General features: G+C 41.4%; 1 protein-coding gene across 1 annotated transcript in view; it reads left to right on the top strand.

Moving 5' to 3' along the window:
• PRMT3 (protein arginine methyltransferase 3) overlaps positions 1-21,677 on the top strand; it is a 110,074-nt gene that overhangs the window by 1,914 nt on the left and 86,483 nt on the right. The gene's annotated exons all lie outside the window — the stretch shown is intronic.

The raw sequence follows: 21,677 nt of genomic DNA, 5'->3' as shown, positions 1-21,677 counted from the left end.
TCCCTCTCCCCCGCCCCCCCCTCCCCCCCCCCGTTCTGCGCTGCCTAACAAAAGATTTTCAACAAAAGAAATTCTTCCTGGTTTGTAAAACAGTTGTGTAAAACTTGGACTGTAAAGCCACAGTTGACTGCTTTAATGTGGAACAGTTGGGAGGGTGGGGAATCGCTGGCAGGTTGGGACAGGACACAGCAATGGTGCCCCTATTCTGTCGAGGGTCTACTTAGTCACACCACCTGCTCCCCCTATTCTTTCAAAGGCAAACCAGTCATGACAGTATGAACAGACGGATGTTTAGCCTCAATACCTTGGACACACGGCACCAGACGGAGCAAGGGGAGTTAAGAAAAGATAAATTAAGTGATCAATAAAGATAAGGGACCTGTTTAGCAGTAAATGGTGGGGACAGAGCAGACAGAACAAGGGGTGAACGTGTGTTAAATAATGCAAGTGTGTGTTCAGCTAAACTCAAACTTTTCAAATCCATGTATTGTTCCCCAAAAAGCCTTTTTTCCCGGGCGTTGGTTAATTGTGTTTTAGGTAGATGTAAAGTGTCTGTAGGCACATACGGGCTCCCCGATATAAGTCTCTTCAGAGTCAGCTGTGCTGTTTGGTACTTGGCTGGAGTGGGAGGAAGGGGAAGAGAAAGGGGTCTGTGTCCGGAGTTGAGTCAGTGACCTATTTGCACCTCCCGCCTTTGTGATATAAGGGCAAGTATAGTGAGGAGCAACAAAGTTCTGATAGAGAATAAGTAACAGTGCTTTGACAGCTGATTGACAGTTAAGTGGTCCAAAACTGTGGGATTATTTTAACTGGCTATCACACTCTTCGTTTCAAGGGCACTCTTCTTGTTCTGTCCTTCTGCCTAGCATAGCAAAGGTCTTGACCTTCAGGCTTAGACTTCTAATCCTACCGTAGTTTAATAAGAATTAAATATAAAAATCAACCTACAGTCTTGCTTCACCTTCAGCGTAAAAAAGCTCGCAGTTGAGTAGCTGCAGAAAAACTCTGTAGTTTTACGTAGCAGTAGTCTGCACCACGAAAAAGGTTCTTCCACCTGTCGACGGTTACAAAATAAGGTACCAATGTAAACGATAATGCGCAGCCCAAATGAGAGTTGTTTTTTAATACGAGTATGTCTCTTGCTCTCCTCTAATGCCCAAAAAAGGAGGTACTTTTGTCTCTGGAAGATTCAGGGTTGAGGCAATTAAACCCATTACTGTGATATAAGTGATGGTGTGTTTTACCGTGCCTCAACTACTCCGTGGTAGCAGCATACAAGGGAGAAGCTACTTGGCGTTTAGCTCCAGCTACCCTGGAGTAAGTGTAGGCATAGAGAAAGGTGATATGATGCATTGTAAGTTTATAACTTTGCTTGCTTTAAGGCACCTTGTTCTTGTGCTTAGGCTACCAGTACCGCCCACTCATTCAGGAAATTGCACTTTAAGCACTACTAATCTTAGAATAGAATAGTTCACTTGGAAAGGACCTAACAACAGTCATGTGGTCCAACTGCCTGAGTGTCAGCAAGCAATATGCTCAATGGACTAGGACCTTGTGGCGCTCTCAGCGCTCACATTATAGTTCAAACCCCAAATAATAAAATGACTTACCTGTTCCAGTCCGTTAAGTTGATTAATCTTCTTTTCCGCTTGTTGTTGTCCCAATATGATTAAAGACATTGTCACTCTGTTTAAATGGATAACCGCCAGACCACATTAAATAGGCTCTCCTGATTGCACTTCACCTAGTAGATCATATAGGTCCTGTGGCCTCAGCTCCCATCCTTTCCATTATTTTATTTGTGTACTTGTTGTGTAATGCTAAAACAATGATGCTGTACAATGAGTAGTAAAGTGCTGTGAGTTTTTAAGGTGTCACTCACCAAAATATCCCAGGATGTGAAAACTGAATTGTAGTGGTGCGATGGGGCATAAAATCTATTTCCGTGTTATGAAGGTATACAAAAGTCTATTCCTTTTCACTAGGCAGAAGAAAATGCAGACACCTAGAAGTAACTGGTAGGTAGACTAACGGGATAGGGAGAAACAGTTGACTCAAAAAGAAGAATTTAATCAGCCTTGGTGACTCGGTGATGACTTGTAAGTGCAGCTGAGCCTCAGCTGTTCTCTCTAGTGTCATCCTGAACTGACATTTTGATTTTCCTTTTAGAGCTGAAATGATTCTCGCTGAGTGTCCACAGCTGATCCTGCGCAGCTATGGGGACCTGGGCAGTGGGAACACGTTTCCCGAGGGGAGAGGGGCCAGCACAGCTGCATGGAGACAGCTGTTACGGTCGGGTGGTTCTCATCACTGTGAAGATGGAGGTGCCCTCCACAAACCGTCCCAGCATTTCACGTCGCAACATATGCCTCCAGCCACCTTGACTGTTCCACAGCACATCATTCATGAAAAAACCCACAAGTCTGTGGCAATACTGGCTAGCTCAGATTGGGAAGCTTCCTATGCTCCAGGTAGTGCTATTGCAGCCTTCCTCTGATGGCCACATCAGGCATTATAGGCTCCAGTTGGAGCTCGCTGTTTAAAGGCCCTGCACGGTGCAGGATCCCTTTATTTTCGCCATACATGGGTTTTATTGATTATGAGAATTCCAGGAGAAGGATGGAAAATGAGGGTAACCTGGAGAATAAGCCTTCCGCCCATTTTAGATGTGAGCCACAGGACACTGTAGGGATACCTGGTTATATGTAATAGTGATGGAAAGCCGGGTAAATGCTTGGAATTACTCCAACACCTGTGGGAGTTAACGGTTCTGGACCAATGTCCTCGATGTTGGTCCTTTGGCCCTCTGTAGCTAAACTTTTTTTTTTGCCCCCTTAATGAGACAGTGGAGCTTTCTTCCAATGTGTGTTTCTTGGCTGCCCAGAATCCCAGGACTCAGCTGTGCTTTGGAGACCTGCCTGGGTTGGAGGTTGTAACGGTATTTCCACACTTGTATTTTTAATGGTTTTCTTTGAAGGCGGGGGGTGGTGGTAAAGGAGAAGAAGGTATGCAATAGAGTGGGGAGTGAGGGATATGAATGGCTTCTTGCAGTGTTGTTAAAACCCAGTGCCGTGTCACAGTAGTGCTTGAAAATGGGATGGTGATACTGACTAGAAACAAAATAAATTGTGAAAGCTGGCAGGAATTAAAAATATTAGCAAATAACTTAATGCAAAATGCTACCATTTTTAAAAGTGATTTCAGTCTTCACACACAAAGGTTTGAAGCAAGGAGAAATACAACCCCCTGCCCTCATTCTGTGCTTTATTCTGTGATTATTTGCAAGGAACATAATCTGTGGCAAAACCCAGGATCAGAAACTTCTAAAACAAGGTTTCTTTCACACTGTTGGGATGAATTAAATGGACAAATAACAACAGCTCTGTGCGAGTCAGGACCTTATCCTGATTTCAGAACGGGGCCTTGTTAAGTATAAGCATGCGATGAGGATTTTTTGGGTTGTCTTTCAGATCAGCAGCAACGTTGAGATGTCTGCATGTATGCTAAATAAAAGTGACAGGAAAATGTTCTGTGCAGGTGGTACACTGACAGCGCTGTAATGAATGTGGGTTGGCTGAACACTGCTGTTTTATTAGGACCTGATCCTTGTGGGTACAGAGTGATTCCAGCAGCAGGCAACTGCTGTCTGCTTTGTGCAAAAAGAACATAATCTAACCACATACCCACAAACTCCACAAAACAGATCCCTGGTTTGGTAATTACCTTGATACATTCTGTGATTAATGATTTGCATCTGTGGGATTATCATTCACGAGCCTGGCAATAAAGCTGTTTATTTTTATGAGGTATTTTACAATTCCAACTCCAAGAACCGCACGGTACATTAGTGTTGGTATATCAGCTAAATGTGCGTGCAGCATCATAAGATGATTCAAACAAACAACTGGGAGCATTATTATGTGCTCTGGAATTTACCACAGTGCAGCCACAGCATGATTCATTTGGCAGCCTTCTCCTACAGCTTATTGCAGTCATTTTAGAAGACTGTGGGTCTTTTTCCACATAAAGTCAGCTTGATAGTAAGATGTATCCCACGAATAAAGTGTGTGATCCTTAATAATAAGCTACTCCAAAGTCATTGTGAATTCATAACAAAAAATGTTGGGCTGAAGAGAGGGGCTGACATTCCTTCACTTTGGGACACAAAGAACACCCTTCTTTTCCCAAAAGTAATTTCATTAATTTAAATAGTTTATTTTCCGGAACTCCGTGAAGTGTGCATTCTGGATTTCAGTTTTTATTTTCTGGAAAGGCACAGCTGTAGGGGAGCCTGAGGGCTTTCCTCCGGTGAGAGGACTATGGGACCCCTTGCTGTCTGTCCTCTGCAGACAGTGCCCTGTTCCTTAGGCTATTTCTGAAGCAATTTGTATTAATCTCTCTTGCTAGAGCTCTCTATATCTTTCACAGCCTGATGATTTAATTCTTCCACTCTCTACTACCTCACTTAGAAACATAGAATAGCCCAGGTTGGAAGGGACCTTAAAAGATCCTCTGGTCCAACCTTTCACGGGAAAGGAAGCCTAGATGAGATTATCTAGCACCCCTCCCAAATGCATCTTGAAAACCTCCAGCGGCGGGGACTCTACCATGTCCCTGGGAAGGTTGTTCCAGTGAATGATTGTTCTTACTGTAAAAAATTTCTTATGTCGACATGAAATCTCTGCTGGTGCAACTTGTGCCCACTGTCCCTTGTCATCCACCTGTGGCTCCTTGTGAAGAGAGCGTAAGCACTCCTGTGCTCTTAGTGAGCTGAATCAAGGCACTGATCCATGGAAATCTAAACAAACCCCAGCCCTCAAATGCCCAGATTTCCTTGGAGCTGGATCGGTTCCTCGATCCAGCTGGACACATAAGTGCAAGTGCCAGAAGCTGGATGAGTGCAATTCAAGGAGTGAATTGGCACGAGAGCTGAAGTGAACTGCAGTTAGTTGGTTTGCCCATGGTGAGCTCTGCTGGCTCTCTGTGGTTACTTGTGAGCTCAGTTGTAATGGTTGAGCTTTTTCTCTTGTCCAAATCCAAATTCTCAGAAGACATTTCATCTAAGCTGTAGTCATCATCTTTGTCTGAAGGTGGATCTGCTGGAATAGAAATCTCATGATCCAAGACTGGAGGAGCCTAGGCCATGGGACCAGGAGGCACAGAAGTGGAGGCCACGTGAGTAGAGTTCACATGAGGAAGAGGCCCTGAGACCAGAGGCTGTGGGACGTGATCCCGCAGGAGCCAAGGCCACTGGAGTGGAAGCTTAGGGACCAGAGGCCACGGGACTGAGTGCCACAGGATCAGAGGCCACGGAATCCAAGGCCACGGAGATGGAGAACATGTGAGTCGAGGTACTGGGAGCAGAGACCATGGGACAGGTGGCCACAGGACCAAATTCCACAGAAGTGGAGGCCATGAGACCAGAGGCCACGGAATGGGAGGACACGGGACTGGAGGTTATGAGAGTGGAGGCCATGGGAGCTGAGGCCATCGTACATCTACCCGATGTTTCATATTCTGCAGTATAATCAGCTATAATTTAAGAGGTTACATTACATCACTAAGAGCTATATAATAATACCAGGTGGGATTTTGTAGGCAACACTTTCTAAAAACACGGGTGCTTATTTCATGCTCTCTCTTTTTTGTCTCATCTAATAAGACGTATTAGCAAGCTAACGTTCTGACTGGCTTGTTTACAACGTCACTTCTTTTGCACTGAAATGTTTAGACAGTAATTTGTAGCAAATGGTGAAAACGTACCTGGGTGTTTGCTCTTATATGAAGACATGAGATGGGTATTTTTATTCAAAAGCCCCAAATGAATTCTGTGAATTCCTAAATTAATTCCTACTTCAATACAGGAACATCAATCTGGAAGGGCTAACTCAAACCACAGAATCTGTTTGTCGTAGGAAACCCTGTTTTGTCATCTCTTCTGGTTTTGCAGCAGACACACGATGCGTCTGACTCTCCAGCATTGCAAGGGCTGGCACTCATAGCCCAGCTGGCTCAAGAAGTATTTACCTTTTCAGTGTCTGCTCTGTTCTGGCAGTGAATCTGTTTGTTGGGGCTATGTTATAAACCCAAACACCAAAATAAAGGAGACTTTGCTTGGGGGAATGAGAGGTAGCATGGGAACTTCTGATGCCCCCTTCCCTTTTGAAGCTGGCATCTTACAGGATTTCACCAGCAGAGGCATAGAGCAGAGCACATAAGGAGCTGTTGAAACACCTACAGCTCACCCCAGGACAGCCTCATTCCTCTCTGTCACTAGTCCTGGCTGAACCTGAGTTTCTGGAAACGTAATATTTAGACAAATGTGTGTTGTCCTTTCAGCAGCGGTTTGGCAACCAGTGCTGTTTCATTAATCATCCATACAGCATGGCGGTGACCTGATTTCTCATAGCCGTGAGGTTGGGTTAGGTGTTATAGGTAGCGTTACCCTGCAGACAAAACCGGCATTGTCAGAGCCGCCGCAGAGGGCTCAGCTCCTACAAGAAGGGGAGAAAGAAGAAAGAAAATGAAGGGGTTTGTCATCAAGAGAGGAAAGTGATTGCTTGCACAAGCTTGTGGCACCTTGTGTAGCTTCCTGAAATTCCCACAGGGTCAAACGTAGTCTGCCTGTATTCTCCATCCTCGGCAGGGATGTGTGGCTGCCATAAATGAGAAGTGGGTAAAGACATGGGGAATTGCTTGTTTCTAATGGCAGATAGGGTTTACTTAAAACAGGGAGTAGACGGGGTACTACTGTGATACCTTCTAGGGATACCTGGGTGCAGCCACTTCTTAAGTAGTGTAATTCCAAAATTTAATTTTTTGTGGGAAATATAGGAAAAGATTTTGGATGTAGAGTTTTGTTTGGTCTCTTGGCTGCTATCAATGCTGTTTTAAATGAGAAACGGGCAGAGCAGGAGTCCTTGTTTATAGCTCAAGCCTGCAGCACATACAGAGAAGGAATATTGTACACGATGCAGTTGTCACCTGCTGGAGGCAGTGGAGGTCAGTGAGTGCAGAAACTTAACTCCTTGGACTCCAGGAATCTTCAGCTGTCAGCACTGTACCTCACACCATCCAGTTGAAGAGTATTTGAATCCAAGGATTTGACTCAGCTGTAGGAACATGAGGCTCCGCAGCCTCTGTGTTGTGCTGTCACCCAAAGGTGACAGAGCCAATGCGCCTTCAGTTCACGTTGCTTTCCAGAGAACCCTTCCAGCGCTTAGGGTTGGGTATATTCCTGGGGACAAAAGCTGTAGCTGGAGAGCTGCAGTTCCTGTCTGGATTTCAGGGGCTCCAGTAGCCTGGCAGGTTGGTTGTGCCTGTCCTTGTCCTCTAATGGCCTGAGAGAAAGAAGATGCAAAGCTACTTTTGATGCGTATCTTCTCACACCCCTGAGCTGCCTCATCAGGTCAGCTCACAGCCTGCTGCAGGCATTAATCAAGCCTATATAATTCAGGCATGGAATTATGGAGTAAATGTCAGGCTGTCTCTAATTTAAACATTCCCCTTTGCATCCAATTAGAAACACAGTATAGCCTTCTTCCTTTGTAAAATTCAGGTGAAAGGCAATAAATGATCACAGCATCATTAAAATGCATATAACTATATTAACCGTACATGGAGTCAGTAATACAGATTCAATCACTGCTTAATAAATAGGGTCTGTGTCATTATAGTTTCATGCTGATAAAACTGTTCTAATGAGGAAATCTTGGCGTAACACAAGGACAAATCACGTTATTCCTTAACGTTGCACTACCACTGTGCATTAATTTATTTATTCATAAAGACCGGAGTATTTGCAGTTTTCTCACATCTCTAACTAAAGGAACTTTTAGTTTCTTTTATTTCACAAACAACTGCCATTGTTTAGGATAAAAACACAAAATAAAGAGCTGATGTAAAACAAATACAGATTTTACTACCAAAATACAGGGAAGTGTAATTAATAGAATGCTGGTGTTAAGCTCTGGGGACAAAATAATCAGAAAAAAAATATGCTGCCTGTGGGTGTTGCTTGTACTGTTGTTATTATATTTGAATAGTCCCATCTTCTCTGTGCCCCACAGCTTCATTTACGTAGACATTTTTCAAATGTTAAGCTCTCCCGAACAGAAGAAAGCATTCTCCAAATTGTTGCTGAAATGATGTGGCCATGTTAGAACGTCTAAAACATTCCCTCACAAAAACATTGTGTCTCTAATCAATGCCTATTGTGTGTAACCTGTGGCTTCGCATCCTGCCAAGCCTGTCTTTGGCATCGGCCTTTCCTGAACTATTTAGTAAGTTTTCTTCTTGCTGTCGCTGAAGGTGCATTTTTGGCACTATGGGAGAGACAATCTTGCAAATTTTTTTTTACATCATCGGTCACACAGAGTGATTACTCCAGCTGTACAAATAACGTAGGAAATGGATTTTTTTGGCATTAGAATTATGCAAGCCCAGCAAATACTCTCAACAATTGCTCCTTAAGTCAGTGAAATTTCAAGCCATTCAGTTTTCTTGTAAGGAGCTCACGGCTTCTTTGATGATGAGGTTTGCTAAGCCCAAATGTGGAGAACTAATAAAATAATAAAAAGGCTCCAGAGGTGTTTATAGATTTCAATTATCTCTTGCTTTCTCTCCCAGGATTGGGCTAGGCAGGATTGTGCTGCCCTCAAGTAGTACTTGAGTCTAGGCTGCATTTTATGCTGGCTGTCTCCGAGGTTTCTTCTTTGTGGCTGAATCGCCTTAGCGTGGGTAGTGTACAGAGGTGCTAAGGGCTCGCCTAGACAAAGCAGCCATGCTTCACAAAAGCGAAGGAGCAAAAGGAAGCAAAATTGAATCTCTAGCACCCAGCTCCTGGGCAAACAGACAAAACTAATGGATCCACTCTTGCTCCTCCCATCCAATTACTGTGATCCAGTAGAGAGAATATGGCAACATCGGTTCACACAAACTCTAATACTCTTAATCCCTTCCATACATATAAACCTCACATTCACCACCGTTACTTCATTATCGAGCCACCCAGGCAGCCGGAGCGTCGGAATGGACCCACCGGCTGCAAAAACCTGCCTCCTTCAGGTTTTAATCAGCTAATGAGGGATATGCAAATGACAAGCTTATGGGATTATGCCTTGTCTAACAGCAGTCCTCCCCACAGTGATACAGTACTAATACAGGTGTTAGTAAACTGGTTATTAGGCGCTGGCTAATTTAGGCCCATTCACGCTGGGATTGCGCTGGCAGCCCTGCCATTTGTACCGGTGTTTGTGGCCCAGTAGGAGATCTATTAGGGCTGTGGTGGGTCTGACACAAACTCCTCGCCGCTAGATATGAAGTTAATAAATCCAGTTGGTTTGGTCTTTAGCCAACACACAACAACCCATGACTGAAATGGGGATTTCCCCCTCCACCCCAGCTGCCTGGGAAATTGCCACCGGAGGGCGAAGGGGGAGTTTAATTAACAGTTACTTAACATTTATATGAACTTTTCACGTACTTTTGAATAAAATGTGAAGCACGGCAATATGATTAACCTATATTTTCTCTTGGTCACAACTAGCCAACTTTCTCTTCCGTGAAAGAACATGCAGCCTAAAAGTATACAGTGAGAACAAAATACACCGCTTCTGGGGATGAGCGATCTCTCTGGGGCTTTGGTTGTTTCAATGGTTCGGTACAACTTTCTGCTTTTTCATTTTTCTTATTTGATGATATTTCTTTAAAAAGTTCCTTCGCCATGCAAGCAATTGTACGTTGCAGTGCATTTACTCACCGTGTCAGTGGAGAAAAGTGGAGTGACATCAGTAAGGTATTCATAGACCAGAGCATGCGACGTGAACAATTTGTTAGCTGATACCCCTGCTGTTTGGTTGTCTAAAATTTCCTTAAGCATACTCATTTCATAAACAGCAAATATTCTATACACATAAATATATGATGCCAAGTCTATAGCAATTTTCAGTATTTCCCTGAAGGACTTTGGTGCCAGCTTATCCAAGCCTACAGTAGAAATTAAGATAGGATTAACAAATCATTTTAAAAATCTCTGCTTTATGAACAATGAGATCTAGAAGCATAGCTGTTTCCGTGTATGGGGGGCCCAGAATATAGTAGAAATCCACAAGTACATCATCAGAGAAGCGTCAAAATTAAATAGAAGATGCCCAATGGATGACAGCTTTTATCTTCTCCAGTCAGCAGAGGAAGGAGGTATTTTAAAGTAAATCTTAGTTTAAGGCCCATTTGAGGATTTTGCCAGAAAAGATGTGATGTTGTGGGGTTTTGTTTTTATTACAATAGTAATACCTCCAATTACTCTTTCCTTCATGTAAATATTACTTAAAATTCAAGGGCCTCGCTAGACTGTTGAGTTGTCCTAGGAAAAGCCAGAAATTCGGCGGCCCAGGTAGCCTTTAATGAGTTCAAAGCTTTGATTTCATCTTCAAAATGACTGAGTTGGAATTGTCATCATTATACATGGGGAGATTGAGACAAAGGTTTAAAGGGTAAAGTGTTCAAAAGTGGGTCCACAAATAGAAATATGCAAAGCCTCTTAGATTAATGCATACATACCTATTGTTCACCTGTTTGCTCTGACTGACCCTAACTAAACTTATGTCTTCAGAGGAAGGTTCTGCATCTGAACTTTTCTGGTGTCTTTCCACTTTAAGGCGTTTGAAAATCAAACACGGGTCCAAAACTTGCCAATTCGGCTCAGTGATCAATCTCTTGAACCTGAGGACTCTCGATAAATGAGGCTAGCTCATCTGCTTATATGGCACTTACATTAAGGTTGCCTTGCTCTCCTGGTCTGTGGCCCGTGGACACTGTCTTTGTTCAGGTTGTGCTTGGGATAACCTGTTGCTATGTGTAATGAATTTGCAAATGATGCACTGGATTTTGTATAAGCTAAAAAGCACTGACTAATGGATGGGGGAAAGCCAAACACAGTAAAAAGGTTTAAACAGAGCATGTATTTTCCATTTTATCGTTCTGTCATCCTGCTCTTTACTCACCTCTAAAATAACCTGGAGGAATTGGTAAGGAGCATTTGAATCGCATTGGTTACAGGCCAGTGGAGTCCTGCCGGCAGAATGTTGTTGTGCTATTTATAGATGACAAAGGGACCACTGTCTATTTATCCTTATGCTTTATATCTGCATGCTGTTGCTTCGAATATTGAGAAGGTGAGGAAAGTTTATCAAGGTCGGACCTATTCAAAATCCCAGGAGCCAGAATCCCTGAATGTTCACGAAGAACATAAATCCTCAGAAAGATTAAGGAACTCTTTAGAACAAGGAAAAAAATATTTTTCTTTTAATGGATATTTCAGTGAAACAACAACATCTCTGAATACCGATGACTCTGTTTTACTTGAGAGCTAAGATGGTGAAGGATATTGAATTTATGAAATGCAATTGACTTAAGTGAATGCAAAAGATCATGGAAGAAAAAAAGCCTACTTATACTTGGACAGACCAGACCAGAAATGTTGTTAAAACCTTAAAGAAAAATACCTGATTTGATAACAGTGTATGTAATAGTTGCCATAAGTGGGAGCAAAAGAATTGTTTCGAAGAGTGTAGTTACACAATACATTTGCTGTGTGTTTCTTTTTTGATTCTTTTTTTTTTTTTTTTAACACAAGGATGATTACTTCTGGCACTTTGAGAAGAGTTCATACTGTATCCAAGAAAAAGGTTACTCCTTGATTTGGTCAAGAAAGTGTACCAGTATAGTGTTCAAAAATGAATGCGGGTGTGAAAATGTGTCTATGCTACAGTAGAGAGAAACACATGGGCTATAAGAATGTATACATGTTGAGGGATGAAACTGTGACGGAAAATATTAAATTACAATTAAATTAAACCCATGCTGACTTCCACTGGATGACAAAACCAGCTGGCAGGTGACGTGCTGTCAGCAGTGCACTGCTGGCAAAGACAGACGATCTGAGTTTGTGAGGTTCTGAGACTGGTACAAGCAAAAGGACCGTCAGGCATGAAAGATGAAAGCTGGCCTCTGTGGAAGTCTTTTGCAAAAACATCCTTTTGACTTTGCTGGGATCAGAATTTCACTCAAAGTCATTAAAGGACAAAATAATTACCACCAATGCAGTGTTTCTTGTTTACTGAATATGTATACATCTATTCAAATACGAGACTGAGACACTTTGTTATACAAGTTGTGACTGAACTCCAGCTTGCTGCTGTATGTGTTCCTTGGCAGGTCTGTTTTCCACTGCGATTCAGCCCTTCAGGCTTTCCCCACAGTCAGACTCCTGAGATCATCTTCATGATTCAACACACAGCGATCACTTGCGGTAAATAAGTTAGCCATCGTACTTGGCAAACAAACCCAGTACTGCTACTAGGAACTTAGGCAGCTGCCAGTCTTGCACACCAGAAGAGTAAGTCCTAGAGGTTGGAAGAGAAAGGAGTATACGCCTCAGCTTCTGTCCAGGGACTCTCATGAGCCTAGCAGCAGTTTAATTTGCCAGGTAATGTTCATTTGTCTTTTGGCAGTGAACCCTTCAAATGCTAAGCATCCTTGACTTCCACATACCTTGTAATCACAGGACCAGCGATACTGCAACTTTGAGAATTCCATTTTATCCTGCTTTATTGCAAATGCTCTTTGAAATCTACTTTTTTGCCTCTAAAACAGAAACGGCACAATGATGTTGCCAGGGTTCATAGCAGTTTTAGTTTAAACAGCACCTTCTTCTAGATGTCAGGAACAGTTTTTCAGCCTGCTGTTTTACTTATGCTTTAGATAACAGGTCTCTCCTTGGTCACCCTTGAAGTAATATTTTTTGCCAATGGAAGTTGGGGGTTAGATATATCATGCATCTGTTTTCAGGAACTCACTGTAAAACTTTTCTTTCCCATATGTACAGAGCAAATAATAAAAACCAAAACGTAAACCACCCTTATAAACAGGACACGCAGCTTTTTATGAATCAGACTCCCTGAGAGTTTCAGTCTCAGTTTCAGATGCTGGGATCTATCTACAGCTGCTGGCTTTACTGCGAGTAATTTTAAAATTACTTCATGGAAAGAGATATATTCCTAAAAAAAAGATAATCCATTTCTGACCTCCTTAACTTTGAAGATAGTCCTCCGCAGTGCTAAAGAGAATACATTATTCCCAAGCTACCAGAATATCTTTAAGAGCTTCTACTTTGTAGGACCATCAGCAAGCAATTGTACGTTGCTTAAAGAAATCCTGTGTTCTGCTCACTAACACAGCCAAATAGTTCTGAAGTTCTGACAAGAAGAGATGCCTAATCAAGAGGTGGGGTTAAGATAACATTCAAGATCCAGACTATGAATCTAGCCTGAGCCAACTGAGTTTTGTCCTGAACTGTCTCTCATGATGTGGCCGTAAGCAGGTGGTAGAGGAGGGTCTGTGGAGCAGCTTACGCTTCCTGGGATCTTCTACGCTTCCAGCTACCCCGCTGTGTTTTGGCCTCATCCCATGTTCAGGCACGATCCCTCAGAGCCCCCGCTGGGAAGGCACCTGACATGTAGGTCTGACAGCAGAGACACCGGGTTTTCTGTGCCTCTGCAGGGGACTCTGTTGCACATGCAATGAACCCAAGCGTGCTGGGCATGCGATACAGTCCTGCCTCACTTCACGTGCGATCTAGTCCCCTAGACCCTTGTACGTGCACATACACTGCCCGGAGCTGCTCAGAAACTTAACGCAGTCCTGCTTTGACCGTTCCCCACCCTGTTCTGTGTTCTCTACATATTTCAAGTCAGCAAGGAGGTCTTGGGTTCAATAGTTGTTGGTGTCTATTTATCGCTGAAGCATTTCTATATGCAAAGGGAATTCTCCGTGTGACTGATGACTTCCTAGCTCCACTGAAATCAGGAGCTAAATTTCCAGTGAGTTCCGTGGGGACAGGATTCCACTTGTGGTTTCAATGCAATGGTTGGAAATACAGTTAAAGAGAAGGTGAGACCAAAATATACCGTAGTGTTGATGGTATTTTCTAATAAGATGTACCAGAGGAGAGTTGTAACTCTGCATCGTAAGTTGTAACTTAGTTTATATACATCTCACAGCTCCTTTTCAGCACCCCTGCAACCTAGATGCAAGATAACTGGTAAGTCTGGCTTCTTTTCTTATTCAAAGTTGTGGTATGGTAGAATTAGAATTGCTGCTTTTTCAAGCAAGTTTCCTAATCTGTCTGCAAGTTATATTCTGCATATTTGTTCTAGGTGGTCATTTTCCATTACATAAACACGTTAGGGCTTCTGTCTGCATTGCATGGGTTTCTTCTTAGTTACATGCCTAAGGCAGGTCTGTATCTAGCTTTTCACCTTTCCCAGTGAATGTTTTCTGGTCACTTGGGATAACTCTATTATCAGAAAGATCAGTTGTCAAAGACAGCTTATGTCCCCCGTCCAGGGAAAGTAAATACGGCTTCTTTCTTAGGCACTTCTGAATCCTAAATTGTTTGCAACTTTTTCTGGAAAGAATTCTCAGTTCCCTCACTGCTAAATGGGATCACAAAATGGAAAAAAATGCACCATGAAAAGTAAGTTTGTTTGGATTGTTGTTTAAGGAATTATTTGCAAATGCAAAAAGATGTGAGAAAATTACGTCCAAAAGTTACCTTCAGAAAATCCTGAGGTCAAATAGCCTTAATGCTACTACTTGTGTATCTTTACAATGAGAATTTTAAGCGGATTCCTCCTGCATGGCAGTCCATAGGGTTAAAGGTTAACAACTGACCAATTCCTTGGACAAGGTGTTATTCAAAATCAGGTACTTAAGACATTTGCTAGAGGACTTAGCCATTATAGCTGTTTGGAATCAGTGCATTTTCCAGCAGGGAAAGTATTTAGGGGAACAAAAAGATTGTGGAGACGGGGAATTCCAGAAAGCCTGTCACCATATAAACTAAAACCCACCATTAGAAGCTGAGTTTTCTTTACAAAAATCTGACAGTATCCAAATACGTTGTGTGGAAATCATGGTTGCTAGAAAGAGATGAGAGCATTCTCCGCGAATACTTTAGCTTGGCTCTATTTAAGCTCTGTTTTCAATGTACCCACGAGTTTTCTCTTCCCATGTTGCTTTCCTTTGATGTAGTTATGCCTCTCAAGATCTATCTTACTTCTTTTTTAGAGCTTGTAAAGTAAGTGGTAATTTTACAGTCAGATCTGAATCAAAGTGAAAAGCTGTTGGAGGCTTCTGATCTTGCACTGTTCGAACAGTATCTCATCAGGGATTGGAGTTTACTTGGGGGAATCCTGAAATACTAAAAACTCTCCAGGTTATATTGTCCTATTTTGAAGAAGAATTAATAATGTAGGTGGCCAGAAACATTCATATTGTTTAAGCAATGAGTCCAGCTGTTGGATCTCCTTTCTGATCTGGGTTGCAGCGTTTCTTTTCTTGGTTTTTTTGTGTGTTCCTGGATCTTCTGGTCCTTGGAGTGTTTGGCTGTTATGGACAGCACGGCTATCTTGTTGGTTGGATATGAAAATGTGCACAGTGGTTTTTAGCAGGATTTAGAGAAGAAAAGACAGGCACTTATACAGCCTTAAAGGACTAATACGGTTCTCGGGACTAAAACTTTGTGTGTGCATAAAGGTGAACCTACTGGATTCCAGTAAAATGTTTACAAAAATATAAATATTGGATTCCACTGCTGTCACGGGGGGGAAGACATTCATTCCACCTTCTGCTAAATCACCGGTTTGATTCAGGGAGATAAACATCTGGTATCCTACTGGTTGCATTTTGGCTTTTCTGTGGCAGATCTATGCCATAGCCTCCTGGTGTGTAAAACAGCTTTTAGCTACAAGGCAATTATGAGGTTTAAATTAAAGGCATCGTGTTTGTAAGGCAGAATAGGAAGTGTTATATTTAGATATATTTGGACAAAAAGCAATACCAGATAGCAATGCAACACATACATTTTGGAGAATCGAATTTAGAATTAAGTGGATTCTTTAATGTGTTTGCTTTAATGTATACTTTTGTAGTTAGAGGAATTTTGAAACCCCAATCAAAATAGTCAGCTGTGTCTCTAAACAGAATATAATAAGATGAGTTGAGCTCAAGCATGATTCAAAGACTAACTAAACAATGATAGCCTTGTGTAGCTTTCAAAATATTTTAATGTCTTTTTTTTGTCTCAGACTCTTCTCATTGTGGAAATAAAATTCTCAATACGCATTTCAATGAGACTCTTTAAACCTGCTTATCTCTTCTGACTGCAGATGTGAAAAAATTGATAGAACAACAGTCTTAGATATGACAGTTGGGAGCTGGTATTGTCCAGTTTTGGTTCCGTCCAGTTTTGAAATGCATGCTATCCATTTTAAAAAGGATAATACAAAAAAAGCTACAGTCATTGTTTAAAAAAATTTATTTGTGGGAGCGCTAGTAATGATATTTAGCTTCATTGCTTAAAAATATTTTGCAGAACAGGACATTCAAACAAATAAACAAAGGAAACGGCAGAGATGTAATTTACCCAAAGTCATATATATATATATATATGCAGTGGGGGGTGTGTGTGTATATAGCAAACCAGTGCTGGGGCCAGGAACAATGGTCGGATTTTACAATCTGTAACTTACTACTTGTCCAAACAGTTATTAGTGGTGTTGAATAAGATCAGTGTGCCCAGTCTAACCAAACACAGCAGAAGAAGTAGTGGGAACGTGTGTGGAGAAAAGATAAAATGAACCTTCATCTAACAAGTATAAATGCTTTTAACCTGGGAAATAGGACCCAGGTCTGGATATTCCAGCTCCCCAAATTAGTGGGAACGTGTGTGGAGAAAAGATAAAATGAACCTACAAGTAACAAGTATAAATGCTTTTAACCTGGGAAATAGGACCCAGGTCTGGATATTCCCAAATTTGGATGAAGATTTGGGCTCCAGCATATAAAAGATTTTTGTTTATTCTGTTATAATGACCTGTAATTTGGTTGAGGTTTATCTTGCTTTCCTATAGCTGAAGAATGACCATCCTCATGAAGGATGAGGAACTAAAAACAGGGGGGTTTTAATCTCTTTTTACTACTTGAGTTATGAAGATGGCTTGGTGGGAATTGTGGCCTCCAGTAAAGCCTGACAAGATCAGGTTAAGCAGAATTTCTTACAGAATGTAGCTAAGATTGTAAAAGGTCTGTTTTTCATCTAAAGTAGTGGACAGATGCTCCTGCGTTGACGGTTTTGCTGTTGACTTCAAAGGGCTAACTTTTAGTCAAGTGTTATTATCCCAGCCTAACTGGGGTTTTAGATAAAACACGTGAATTACAACAATTGTGCCATCCTCCTAGAGGAGAAGAGATCACTCCAAGAGAAATCAGGATTGCACCACTCTTATTTGTCTTGCAATGTATTTCCTTTTCCTAAGAGACAGCTAGTTGTCGAGCTGGAGAGTGTGGTCGGAGAAAGGTTAGGCGAAACTGTGGATTTGCAAAGAGAGCAACGCCTCCTGTTGCCAGCTGCAGGGAAGAGGGAGGTAACGCATTCAGCCCCCAAATGTGTTAGATTCTATGGCTATGTATTGTCTAAACACCTATTCCACTCATGAAATAGATGCCTTCCCAGACGAACTGCTCCCTTCACAAAGTAATGCTATTGCTGTTGTATATTTATGATGATAGACAGGTAAGATAGAAACAATTTCCTATGTGTGGAAGACAAACTAACAAAAAGTAAGAATTATGTCCCTGTTCTCATCTGAGTGAGATGTGGATATCACTTGCTTCAGCAGAAATCTCCAGGGCTTTAATTTGTGTGAATATCATCCAAGATTCAGGATTTAGCTCTCCTTCAGATCATCCATGGCAGTCATATATTTATCTTGCAAAAGCGAACAGGAGGAAAAACTCTGTAGTATACCAGCTTGGCAGGAGCGGTTGTGTCCTCACCTCATTGAGATATCTGTTGTTATAAGGCACAGAACACGACCTTTCTCTTACTCAGTCACTTTAATCTAAACAACAAACAAGAAGCCCCACACCCGCTTGCAGGGATGATTTAGGCATTATTGGAGCGTATAGCTGTGGAGATAACACATCCAGCCCAAACTTCAAAACCACGCAGATGGGCAACCTTGCTCAACGTGCAGGTGCTTCTGTGATTTCTTCTAAACTCCCATTGATGTTTTAAAGTGCTTAAATACCTTAAAAATTTGAGTAGGAGACCAGATCTTCCCGGTCCTAATCTTGTGGTCATTGACATTGGTTTCAAAAAACTGGTTGTGCGAATAAATGGGAGACGTTGTTTGTGGAGCTAGGGCCAAATCCTGAAATGGTTAGGCCAGAGACCACGCAACCTGCGCAAGTTCTGTCTCTGAAGCCTAGTGGTGACCTCCATGATCAGCCTGGGCTTCCCCCCGAGTCCTGTCCAGCCCTGAGCATACTGTCTTTGCCCAGAAAATGAAGTATTTCCAATTTGTGCTTATTATCAACACTATAATAAAACATTTCTTTAAGGCTATCCTTATGAGAAAGTGTCTTCATTTTGCATTAAAGCAGTGAAATGAATAAAGCCAAGTCAGTTTTCACTGGTTGGGTCTTGCAGGTATTTTGCCTACTTTCTCCATTGTTCTTGCACATTATGAGAGGTATTAAATCAAGTTGGTGATATTTTTTCCCTCCTCCAGCTTCCCTGCTCCCTGCCTGAGCTACTAAAATTATGCATTCTTTACTGCTTTCTAAGAAGATTACTAAGCCAGCTGACCCAAACAGCAGTGGCACCAATTAGACATCATTCAAAATTAATAACCACTATGATGATAACAAATCAAAAGATTGATTCTTCTGATGGGAGAATCATTTTAATTAATTTAATCCTTGTTGAAAGATCAGCTGTGCACAGGCCTGCTCACCAGTGGGGCCCATTTGTCCCTGTCTGTCCCCGTCACCTAAAGCCCGTGAATATGATCGGTAGCCAGCACTTAGGGAACAATAAGAAACAGATTGTACTGTCAGGCTTCATTAAAGATCATCATTAGTATTCCAATTTGGAAACAGTCAATCTATCCTAACCTTTTACCAATTCTTTTCGGCTGCTTTTGTGAAGTTTGGTTCAGCTGCTAAACGTAAAAACGCTGCGCACGCTTTTTTAAAAAAGCAAGCTGGGTCTCGCTGATGCCTGTCAGGCTGCAGCTTAGGGACAAAGCTCGGGGGAAATACGTGTTATGCAACCGGGCTCTAAATGATATCATGTGCAGCTGCTTATGATCTGAGTATTTATGGGCAATGAAACTTTCCTAAACTTGGAGCTTAACAATGATGAATGGAAATGAAATTGATATGGCACTTTCTTTCATCCCGCCGTTGAGATTTTTTTTGGTCCCAAGGGTGTTTTTGCAGAGCTAGCTCGCTGGCTGGGCTCTCCCGCTCCCCTCCGGCATGGGCTGCAGAGGGCATTCTGAGCATGTTGATGAGGGAGATGGATTTTGAGATTTGTTTGCAGTTCACTTTATCTTTTCTACTGAGGTCAGATTGCTTTGTTTGTTTGTTCTTGATTCTGGTGGCTGGAAATAGTTATGGACAAGCGGATTATAGGATTTTGGGGTATATTTCTGTACGGTCATCCCTTTATCTCAGTCATATCCTCTGGCTGCACAGGAGATGTATCTTGGATCTTAGTTTTCAAAACAGTTTGTCTGCCAGGCAATGATCTCATCATATTAATATTCTTGACGTTTATTTTTTTGCTAACCTTCACAGTTGTCCAACCAGCTTCCTGAAGACGGTGGGAGGGCATGGATGTTTCAGGAATGCTCTGCCTGAAATACCGAAAGAAAAATCCTGTAATTTTGAATAATCTCTTACGAAAGTGCTTTAAAAAAAGAGGCTCTATGTTTGGTTTTTTTCTGACATGCTCCTGTGTATCAAGAGTGATTATACAGAGATGGCAAAAAAAAGCAGAATTAGACCAGTGAAACAGGGAAGGAGCGAAAGGTTAATTTTCACATTTCTTTTTACAAAAAAAGAACAGCTGTCTCTCCAAAGTTGATTAACAATTAAAAATGTTGTTATGATTACTGTAACAGAATGACAAGAAACAAACAAAAAAAAGTATGAATTAATGTAGCCTCTCTGCAAAAGCTCAAATAATTTTCTATAGTTTAGTACTACTTTATTTTCTGAACGTTTGTACAGTTCAGGAACCCACTTGGGGACAATTATTTGCAGTAAGTGGCTGCTCATTGCATCCTCATGAAGATTTCTGCTATTTAATTCCACAAACAAGTGGGTCTTTCTACACACAAAAATTGTCACAATAAAAGTAGATACTTCATAATGATGATCCAGACCAAAATCTAGTCCTGCCACCCTGCCATCTTTAAAGTTTTCCAAAACCAGCCGAATAACAGTGAAAACATTATTTTTTTCGCAGACAGCTGCATTAATATGGAAGAAAAGAAAAACCTTTAGTAAATTATTGCAGCTGAAACCAATGTTAATGAAGATTTTGTGTGCACTTGATCAAATTTCCTTTACTTTTATGCTTGTTATCTGTGGGGGGGAAAAAAAGCTCAGAGGCATGATTATTTTTCTGAGAAAATATGAAAATTTAATTTGCTGAATAAATACAATACTGAGGTAACCGAATTTCAAATGTTTTGCTTTATGCTTTTTGCTGTGTATAAGTTCTTGTATCATTTTTCTCTTTGACAAGATGGCTTTAGTCAAAATTCAAAAGGAATTATAGATTTTATAGGTTAGTACTTATTAATTGCAATGGTATTGGCTATGTAAGTAGCTACATATATTACATTAATTAGCAGCATATATTGCAGTGGTGAGTAACACGTACCTTGATAGGAATGCAGATTAAAAAATTCTAGCATCCCACTGAGGAATGTCAGTCTTTCAAACTACTGATGTCCTGTGGTTCCTTCCTTTTTAAAATTTATTTATAATTTCCCAGTGACTGCTTTGATTATTTTGTCAGCTTTGCACATGACAAACCTGTTACAAAAGGAAAGGCAGAGGGAGCTGCTCCGTATTTTTATACCAGTGCAACTAAGTTCCAAAGTATCGGCTCCATAAATGCTTTTTAGTATTTCTTTTTGACGTGCATCTTCTCAATTTCAGTCACCTTTTTTTAATTTATTTTTTTCTTGATTTTGCTGTGATTTTTCTTTTACCGCTTGACTTTTAGCCGTTTCTTCCCTTTTTTATGTCACATACACCTTCATTGGAGAAGTATGCCTTCAGAAGAAGGTATATACACTGTTACCTTGATACTTTCAATTTGATATTTTTAGTGGATCTAGTATTTTTTTGAAGGACTTTCTTATAAAGCGGCCCCAGTGAAAGGCCCTCAGAGCGCTGCGATTCCCTTGAATTCAGTGGAAGTTGGTCTCAGGTTATGCCCTTGGGTTTACACCAATCCAAATCAAAGATGCTGCTCATGAGAGCAGTTCCTCCCTCTCTCCCTGCCCTTAGCAGCACCATCCCACCTTCCTCTTTTACCAGGACGTTTTTAGCCACATGTTGAGACAGTGCAGATACCAACCTGGCTGATCCGTTTTTTGCAGGTTTAGTTTTCAGATGAAGTAGGTTTTCATTCATATGGGAATGTGTTAGGGTGTGCTAGGAACGAGAAACCAGAAACAGAAGCAGGGTACCTCCTCTTCTTCAGAAACATCATTATTATTATTATTATTATTATTATTATTATTATTATT

The sequence above is a fragment of the Aptenodytes forsteri genome, unplaced genomic scaffold, assembly GCF_000699145.1.
Source record: "Aptenodytes forsteri isolate BGI_AS27 unplaced genomic scaffold, ASM69914v1 Scaffold418, whole genome shotgun sequence".
NCBI lineage: Eukaryota > Metazoa > Chordata > Aves > Sphenisciformes > Spheniscidae > Aptenodytes > Aptenodytes forsteri.
This window is presented reverse-complemented; position numbering and strand designations above follow the sequence as displayed.